This window comes from Tachyglossus aculeatus, chromosome 7, assembly GCF_015852505.1.
Source record: "Tachyglossus aculeatus isolate mTacAcu1 chromosome 7, mTacAcu1.pri, whole genome shotgun sequence".
Classification (NCBI taxonomy): domain Eukaryota; kingdom Metazoa; phylum Chordata; class Mammalia; order Monotremata; family Tachyglossidae; genus Tachyglossus; species Tachyglossus aculeatus.
In genome coordinates this window covers 58955836-58962432 of record NC_052072.1, presented here as the reverse complement: position 1 = coordinate 58962432, position 6597 = coordinate 58955836, and the positions used below count along the sequence as shown (strand labels likewise).

At 42.2% G+C, this 6597-nt stretch overlaps 1 non-coding gene across 1 annotated transcript; it reads left to right on the top strand.

Annotated features, from left to right (window-relative positions):
* The first annotated feature begins 981 nt into the window (after positions 1 to 981).
* Positions 982 to 1070, top strand: TRNAY-GUA. Its single transcript is given in 2 exon segments — positions 982 to 1018; positions 1035 to 1070. It is a non-coding gene; the product is annotated as a tRNA-Tyr (tRNA).
* Positions 1071 to 6597: the final 5527 nt, after the last annotated feature.

Sequence of the window (6597 nt, the reverse complement as noted above, 5' to 3'; positions counted from 1 at the left end):
TTACTCTATTTATTTATTTATTTTACTTGTACATATCGATTCTATTTATTTTATTGTGTTATTATGTTTGGTTTTGTTCTCTGTCTCCCCCTTCTAGACTGTGAGCCCACTGTTGGGTAAGGACCGTCTCTATATGTTGCCAACTTGTACTTCCCAAGCGCTTAGTACAGTGCTCTGTACACAGTAAGCGCTCAATAAATACGATTGAATGAATGAATGCCTCTGGCCTAAAATTCCTTCCACCACATTCCCCAACTTCAAAGACTTATCAAGTCAAATCTCCACCAAGAGACCTTCTCCAATCAATCCCTCTTTTCCCCTTACTCCTTCTCCATTTTGTGTTGCCTATGCACTTGGATCTGTGCCCTTTAAGCACATGATAGTCACCCCACTCTCAGCCGCATAGTACTTATGCACATATCTGTAATGTATTTTAATATCTGTTTCCCCCTCTAGACTGTAAGCTCCTTGTGGACAGGGAATGTGTCTATCAGTTCTGTCATACTGTACTCTTCCAGTGCTTATTTCAGTGCTTGGCATATAGTTAGTGCTCAATAAATACCATTAATTGATTAATTGAATGCTCTTCATACTTGCGCTAGATAATAATAATAATGGCATTTGTTAAGTGCCTATGTGCCAGGCACCATACTAAGTGATGCGGGAGGATACAAGCAAATCGGGTTGACCACAATCTCTGTCCCGTGTGGGGCTCACAGTCTCAACCCCTATTTTCCAGATGAGGTAACTGAGGCACAGAGAAGTGAAATGACTTGCCCAAAGTCACACAGCAGACAAGTGGTGGAGCTGGGATTAGAACAATGACCTTCTGACTCCCAAGCCTGTGCTCTACAGCTACGGATCGTATAAATCAGAATGATTAGCCATATTTAATTCTAAATTAGGCATCAGTCAGGTTGTATTTTTCATATGAAATGACATACTCTAAGACTCTCTATGAGTGTCCTAAGGGTATCCGAGCCTTCGATAGCTCAGTCGGTAGAGTGGAGGGCTGTAGGGCTGAGCAGTTAGTCATCCTTAGGTCGCTGGTTCGAATCCGGCTTGAAGGACTTGTCTTTGCAGAGAAGTAGCATGGCTCAGTGGAAAGAACATGGACTCTGGAGTCAGAGGGTATGGGTTTAAATCCTGGCTCTGCCAATTCCCAGCTGTGTGACTTTGGGCAAGTCACTTAACTTCTCTGTGCCTCAGTTACTTCATCTGTAAAATGGGGATTAAGACTGTGGGATGTCCCTGTGGGACAACCTGATCACCGTGTAACCTCCCCAGCGCTTAGAACAGTGCTTTGCCCACAGTAAGTGCTTAATAAATGTTATCATTATTATCTGGCAGCATGTCAGATGCCAAGAGTTTCAGCTTACAAATATCAAAGTTAGTTATTTTTAAGATAGGCTTTCAAACACAGGGGCAGCTCACTCTTTTCTAAAATGTCATTCACAGATGGGGAAATAAAAAAAACAATTCTAATCAGGAATATAAGTATTAAGGGTCACTTTTCTGAACTTTGCACAAAAGTAAACCTTCGGGCTGCCATTCTTTCCAGCAGGAAGTGGTGGGTTTACTTCGCAGAGCCTTCCAACAGTGAGGTGACTCAAACCTCCTCCCAAAACCTGCACCTGCTGCCCACCAGTTTAAAGCTAATCATGTTTAAAGATGCACGTGCAGTCTTTAAACTTGAGTGGCCGTTTGCTGCGCTGCTGATATTGCAACTCTGGGGATGGGTGTGGGAGAGGCTAAGTCTTGCTCATTATCCCATCAACCAATCAACCAATTAGTGGCATTTATTGAACACTTACTGTGTGCAGAGCACTGAACTAAGCACTTGGGAGAGTACAATATAATTGGTAGCCCCTCAAGGAGTTTGCAATTTAGAGGGCAGCTTACAGCCAAAAGGGTTTCAAACTCTAAATAAAAGGTAGCTCGTTTGTTATTTCTAACATTTCACAGTGAGCCCACTTAGTTTTCCATCCTATTTCCACACGGACCATTAAGCTATGCCATATTTTATTTAGTAAGGCAACTAATTATGGGTGTAAAGTGACTTCTTTAGGGGGAAATTCTTCTTTTAAAATGGGATCTTCAGAGCTTTTCTAAAATCAATAAACGCAGCATGCCTTATAATTTTTCCTCAGCACTTCCAAGTAGGAATTCAATTTACCTCTTTGAATTATAGTGTTTCAGTGGGTCCTCCCCGTCACCTCAAAACCTACCTCATTCTGTCTTGATGTCTGAAATGCAGACAAAAAGCCCTGTAATTTAAATAGCGCTATCCTCAGACTCTAAGTCATTTTTATTGAACAGCATGGGTACAATAGAAAGAAAATTCTTACACCCAAAGATTAAAAAAAGATTGAATTAAAATAACCATTTTCTCTGCTTACTCAAAGATTAATACAATATTAAATTTCAACAGTTAGAGTCATAGCTCTAAATTTCTTTTCATTCCCATTAATCTAACGTGTCTTTAAAAAAATATAGTTAATATGTTCCCTAATCAAGCAAGCTGACTGCTTCGGCATTGCCAAGTAATTTATAATTATTTGAAAATTGTTAACACTGTACTTGAAATGAGAGGATTTAGTACGCTTACCTACAGCTTTGAAGCAGTTGGAAGACACAACAAACTATATATGAACAATGCCCTTTTTCGAAGTTGGCATCTATGCTGTAAAATACACTATTGCCAAAATAGAGTGGAAAAGAGCATAAAAGAGCAAATATATCACTTTCCCTTTCACTAGCCAAAATAGGTTTAGAGATCTTCTCAGTAAATCAATATTTATGGGTAAAACCTCTGTTGAGCAGTAAGATTACCTACAGGACTTCCCAAGTTTATAACTAAGTTAAATATGGACATCCTATAGCAGATCAACCACACATACTTTTTGAGGCATTATGTAAAATCAAAGGTATTTCTTCTTCCTAATGGTATGAGGTTAATAAATTTCATATTTTGAAAATAGGAAAGAACTGATCCTGTAGCATATTATCACAAATAACTGGGCAGTTGAATGGATACAGCCAAGGAATATGTGAAAATACACAGATCACTAAATTTGGTTTAAGCAGTATTTAAGCTCAGGCAAAACAATTCCGGGCTTTAGAAGGCAGTCACATTTTAAAATCAATTTGCAATGTGACAGGAAACAAATAAAATAGTTTCAGTCCTGGCGTGACATAGTGAAGTAGGTCATGTTTATACAAATATGAATCAAGACCTCCATATACTGCCAGAGTAACAATGATCTTAATCTTGCTAAATTGGTAATGTGCATTCTTGACAGTGTAGTTTGTGAAAAGAAGAGCTTAAGGTGAAAAATGAGATCAGGCTACCTGGTAGTCAAAGGAAGTGAAACCTCATTCCTAGAAAAGTGTGCTATGCACAGAAGTAGTGATTCCCAAATTGTAATGATGAGAATAATAATATTGATAATAATACGTGAGAAGCAGCAGGCCTAGTGAATAGAGCACAGGCCTGAGAGTCAGATGACCTGGCTTCTAATACCAGCTCTGTCCCCTGTCTGCTGTGTGATCTTGGACTAGTCACTCAACTTCTCTGAGCTTCAGTTAACTCATCTGTAAAATGGGGATGAAGAATGTGAGCCCCGCGTGGGACAACCTGATTACCTTGTATCTACCCCAGCACTTTGAACAGCTCAACATATAGTAAGCACTTAACAAATACCATAATTATTATTATTATTATTCAATTGTCTCATTAGTACAATACGTACAAAACAACTTTCTCCCTCCCCCTTAGACTGTTAGCCCCATGTAGGACGAGGATTGTGTCCAACCTGATTATCTTGCATCTCTGCCAGTGTTTCTAGTGCAGGGCCTGGCAACTAATAAGTGCGTAACAAGTACCATTAAAAATGAAAATAATGCCACTTTCATACTGATGTTATGTTTATTCATCTGCACATAGTAAGGAATCAATACTCTTCCAAGTGTTTAGTACAGTGCTGTGCACACAGTAAGCCTCAAAAAATACCAATTGAATGAATGAATGAATATATACCACTGATTGATGGATTGATTTTCTCCCACTCCCCAAGACTCACTGGGAAATGGGAAGGAGTGGTTTTCTTCTCACTCTCCAAAGCCACTTTTGTACCATCCCACCTCCCCCATCCTTCTTTTGCCTTCCTTTGAATCCCATATCATCCACCACTACTGCCCGCCCACTCTATATACGAGTCCCAGTCATCTGCCACCCCTCAGGACCCTCCTCCAATTTTCTAAAACATTTTGAATCCTTCTCTCTCCCTCCATCCTTATACTGATCCTCAGAGATTTAAAAAATATCCCTGGGGATGTTTCCAGTGACCTTTCTGCTGCCCTCTTCCTCTTACCCCTCAACTCAATAGACCTCCTGCCTCCACCTCACCACCTCACCATCTAACCATTTCTAGTCACTGTACAATCTCAAACCTCACCAGTTCTGAAATTTTCCTCTCCAACCACAACCTCCCTACCTGTGTTTTTTCCCACACACCCCATCCTTGCAAATCTACCCCATTCCCCAACAGAGACCTCTAATCTTTTGACCATCTCCAATTCGCTGTAGTCATCATTCCCCATTTGGGCTCCAGCCCACCCTCTCTGGATGTACTTAGACTGTGACCGACCTGATTAACTGCTTAGAACAGTGCTTGACACATAGTTAGTGCATAATCAATCAATCAATCAATCTTATTTAGTGAGCGCTAACTGTGTGCAGAGCACTGTACTAAGCACTTGGGAAGTACAAATTGGCAACATATAGAGACAGTCCCTACCCAACAGTGGGCTCACAGTCTAAAAGGGGGAGACAGAGAACAAAACCAAACATACTAACAAAATAAAATAAATAGAATAGATATGTACAAGTAAAATAAATAAATAAATAAATAAATAAATAGAGTAATAAATACGTACAAACATATATACCTATATACATGTGCTGTGGAGAGGGGAAGGAGGTAAGGCGGGGGAATGCGGAGGGGGAGGAGGGGGAGAGGAAGGAGGGGGCTCAGTCTGGGAAGGCCTCCTGGAGGAGGTGAGCTCTCAGTAGGGCCTTGAAGGGAGGAAGAGAGCTAGCTTGACGGATGTGGGGAGGGAGGGCATTCCAGGCCCGGGGGATGACGTGGGCCGGGGGTCGATGGCGGGACAGGCGAGAACGAGGTACGGTGAGGAGATTAGCGGCAGAGGAGCGGAGGGTGCGGGGTGGGCTGTAGAAGGAGAGAAGGGAGGTGAGGTAGGAGGGGGCGAGGTGATGGAGAGCCTTGAAGCCCAGTGTGAGGAGTTTCTGCCTGATGTGCAGATTGATTGGTAGCCACTGGAGATTTTTGAGGAGGGGAGTAACATGCCCAGAGCGTTTCTGGACAAAGACAATCCAGGCAGCAGCGTGAAGTATGGATTGAAGTGGGGAGAGACAGGAGGATGGGAGATCAGAGAGGAGGCTGATACAGTAATCCAGATAGGATAGGATCAGAGCTTGAACAAGCAGGGTAGCAGTTTGGATGGAGAGAAAAGGGCGGATCTTTGTTGCGGAGGTGAGACCAGCAGGTTTTGGTGATGGCTTGGATGTGAGGGGTGAACGAGAGACCGGAGTCGAGGATGACACCAAGGTTGCGGGCTTGTGAGGCGGGAAGGATGGTAGTGCCATCAACAGTGATGGGAAAGTCAGGGAGAGGGCAGGGTTTGGGAGGGAAGACAAGGAGTTCAGTCTTGGACATGTTGAGTTTTAGGTGGCGGGCAGACATCCAGATGGAGATGTCCTGATGGCAGGAGGAGATGCGAGCCTGGAGGGAGGGAGAAAGAGCAGGGGCAGAGAGGTAGATTTGGGTGTCATCAGCATAGAGATGATAGGCCAATCACCCTCTCCTTGGCTCCATAGGCCTGATATACATATCTACCATTTCCCTTATCTATAATTTATCTTAGTGTCTGTCTTCCTCTCTGGTCTCTGAGTTCCTTGTGGGCAGAGACTGCATCTACCAACTCTATTGTATTATGCTCAGCCAATACTTAGTACAGGGTTATGCAAACAGTAAACGGTCAGTGTGTCATTGATTGATTGACTGATTGATCCTAATACACATCTGCTAAAACGAAAGCTCCCCATAGGCTGTGATTATGTCTGCAAACTCTATTGGAATTCATCAATCTAGGGTATTTATTGAGTGCTTACTATGTGCAGAGCAATATATTAAGTGCCTTGTATTGTACTCTCCCAAGCACTTAGTACAGTGCTCTGCACATAGTAAGTGCTCAGTAAATACCATTGATTGATTGCACTCTCCTAAGGCTTTAATACAGAGCTCTACTCACAATTATTATTATTATTAAGTGCCGTCGAGTCATTTCCAATTCATAGCGACTCCATAGATACACTTTCTCCAGAATGTCCTGTCCTCTGCCATAACCCACAAACTTTCTAACAGTTCTTCTGTTATCATCGTTATGGTCTCTCTATCCATCTAGCTGCCCATCTGCCTCTTTCACATTTTCCCTGGACATTTCCTAGCATTAGTGTCTTCTCCAGAGAATTAATCCTCCTGATTATGTGTCTAAAATATGCTAATCTAAGTCTAG